The sequence below is a fragment of the Canis lupus genome, chromosome 2, assembly GCF_048164855.1.
Source record: "Canis lupus baileyi chromosome 2, mCanLup2.hap1, whole genome shotgun sequence".
In the NCBI taxonomy this organism is placed as follows: Eukaryota; Metazoa; Chordata; class Mammalia; order Carnivora; family Canidae; genus Canis; species Canis lupus.
This window is the reverse complement of record NC_132839.1, coordinates 88973442-88976373: the sequence shown is the minus strand read 5'-3', so window position 1 is coordinate 88976373 and position 2932 is coordinate 88973442. Positions and strand designations below refer to the sequence as shown.

General features: G+C 38.8%; 1 pseudogene; it reads left to right on the top strand.

Moving 5' to 3' along the window:
• Nucleotides 1–2185: 2185 nt before the first annotated feature.
• On the top strand, nt 2186–2633 carry LOC140610663 (large ribosomal subunit protein uL15-like; annotated as a pseudogene).
• The last annotated feature ends 299 nt before the right edge of the window (nt 2634–2932 follow it).

Here is a 2932-nt window from a genome sequence, read left to right as displayed (position 1 = left end):
AGTATGGAGTATCACAATTCATGTTAAGAGGCCAAGACGACATTAATCTAAAAACCTTTAAAAAGGATATTAAAAGAAAAACATAGACCAATTTCTCTAATAAATGTAGATACAAAACCCTAGAATGTACATATGTAAGTCAAATCCAGTTTTATAGAGAAAGGGTAATATTATATGACCAAATAGCATTCACTCTAGGAATGCAAAGTTGGTTTAACATTCAAAATTCAGTCAAGTACTTGACTATAGTAACAGAATAAGGGAGAAAACCATGCATTTCAACAAATACAACAAAAGCACTTGATAAAATCCAAATCCCATTCATGATAAAAACTCAGCTAACTAAGCATTAAAAACACTTTCTTCATGTCATGGAGGGTATCTACAGAGTACCTATTTCAAGATCGTATATCAAAAGGCGAAAGACCGTGATTATCAGTACAAAATCCTCAACAAAATACTAGCAACAAAAATTCAATAGCACACCGAAAGGGTTATACAACATGTCCAAGTGGGATTTATTCCTGGAATGAAAGGATGATTCAACATATGAAAAATCAATCAGTATTAATATACCACATTGACAGAATGAGGGGGGAAAGGCCATGATCATCTCAACTGATGCAGAAAACACATCTGACAAAATGAAGTACCCTTTTTAACAACAACAACAACAACAACAAAACCCTTAAAAAACCAACTAGGAACAGAAGGAAATTACTTCAACATAATCAAAACCATCTATCAAAAGCCCATCACTAAAATCCTACTAAATGGTGCTTTTCCCTCTAAGATCAGGAACAAAACAGAGATGCTAACTTTTATCACTTCTATTTGACATAGTACTAGAAGTCCTAGCCAAAAGCAATTAGACAAGAAATAGAAACAAAAGGCACCCAAATTAGAAAGGGAGTTAAATTACCTCTGTTTCCAGAGGACATGATATTATATAGAGAAAACTCTAAAGATTCAAGAAAAAGACAAAAACAAAACCCTCGTAGAATAAACAAATTCAGCAGAGTTGTAGGATATAATAGTATCAAGACAAAAAAAAAATCACTATACAATATACTATTCTATACACTAACAATGAACAATCCAAAAATAAGTTGAAAGAAGACAATCCCACTTACAATAGCATCAAAAAGAATAAAATATTTAGGAATGTAATTTAACTAAGGAAGTGAATGACTTGTATGCTGAAAACTACAAAACACTGTGGGAAGAAACTTTAAAGACACAAATAGATGGAAAGACATCGTGTGCTCATAGATTGGAAGGCTCAGTATTGTTAGGATGTTAGGATCAGTACCATTCAGAGTGATCTACAGATCTATTGCAATCCTTATCAAAATCCAAAAAGTATTTTCCACAGGAATACAAAATGCCATCCTAAAAACCATATGGAATCGATCTCAAGAGGTCCCAAATAGCCAAAGTAACTATTTTCTGCTGAATTATGTATCCCCCCAAATTCCTATGTTGAAGCTCTTTCTTCTCCCCAACACCACCCCCCGCCCCAACACACACACATAGCTCAGAACGTAACTGTATTTGGAGATAGGACCTTTAAAAAGGTGATTAAGTTAAAATGAGGCCTTTGGGTGGGCCCTCGTCCAATCTTACAGATGTCCTTATAAGAGGAAATTAAGATACAGACACACACCAGAGATGTGCATACTGAGAGGAAAGGCCCAGTGAGAACAGACCAAGAATGGGGCCATTTGAAAGCCAAGAAGAGAGGCCCCTTAAGAAACCAAACCTGCAGACACCCTGACCTTAAACTTCTAGCCTTCAGAACTGTGGGAAAATAAACGTCTGCCACCCAGTCTGTGGCACTTTATTATAGTCACCCTAGCAAACTAATGCAGCAAGCCTGAAAAAACAAAGTTAGAGAGGTCTCACAGTCTCTGATTTCAAAACTTAGTACAAAGTTGCAGTAATCAAGAGTGTGGTACTGGCATAAGGACAGATAAACAGACCGATGGAGTAGAATCGAGAGCTCAGAAAGAAGCCTGCAGATCCAGGGTCACAAGACTGTCAACAAGGGTGCCAAGACCATTCAACTGGGAAAATGTCTCTCCAACAAATGGGGTTGGGAAAACTGGATATCCCCACACACAAAAATTAAAGTTGGATCCTTACCTTAAACCACACAAAAATAGCTTTCATCTGAGCTGCCAACATGCCATGCAGATTGAGGAAGACCCAGAAACGTCGGAGCCACTGGAGCTAGGACCACGGCTGCTTCAGCAAACGCTGGAAGCAGCCAGGAGGCCGGGGTGATGCTGGCGGCACGCATTACCACAGGATCAAGTTTGACAAGTAGCACCCGTTACTGTGGAAAAGTCAGTATGAGGCATTACCGCTAACAGAGGAGCCAGAGCTTCTGCTAAACCATCAACCTTGAGAAACTGTGGACCTGGGTCAGCAAGCAGGCAAGGGTGGATGCTTCCAGAAGGAAGCCTGGAGCTGCTCTGAACACTGATGTGGTGCAATCAGGCTACTGCAAAGTTTTGGAGAAGGGAGAGCTCCCCAAACAACCTGCCACTGTGAAGGCCAAATTCTTCATCAGAAGAGCTGAGGAGAAGATTAAGTATTGGGGGGTGGGGGCCTGTGACCTGGTAGCTTGAAACCACATAGAAGGAAGTTCATGCAACACTAATGCAACAAGCGGGGGAAAATACAAAAATGAATTTAAAATGGATCCAAGATCTAAATGTAAGACCTTAAACTATAAACTCTTAGAAGAAAACAAGGGAAAAGTTTCATCACGTGGAGTTGGCAAATATTTCTTGGACATTATACCAAAAACGTGAGGAATATAAGTAAAAATCGACAAATAGGACATCAGATTAAAAACTTCTGTGCATCAAAAGACACAACTGACATAATGAAAAGACAACCTACAACGTGGAAGAAAAATATTTGC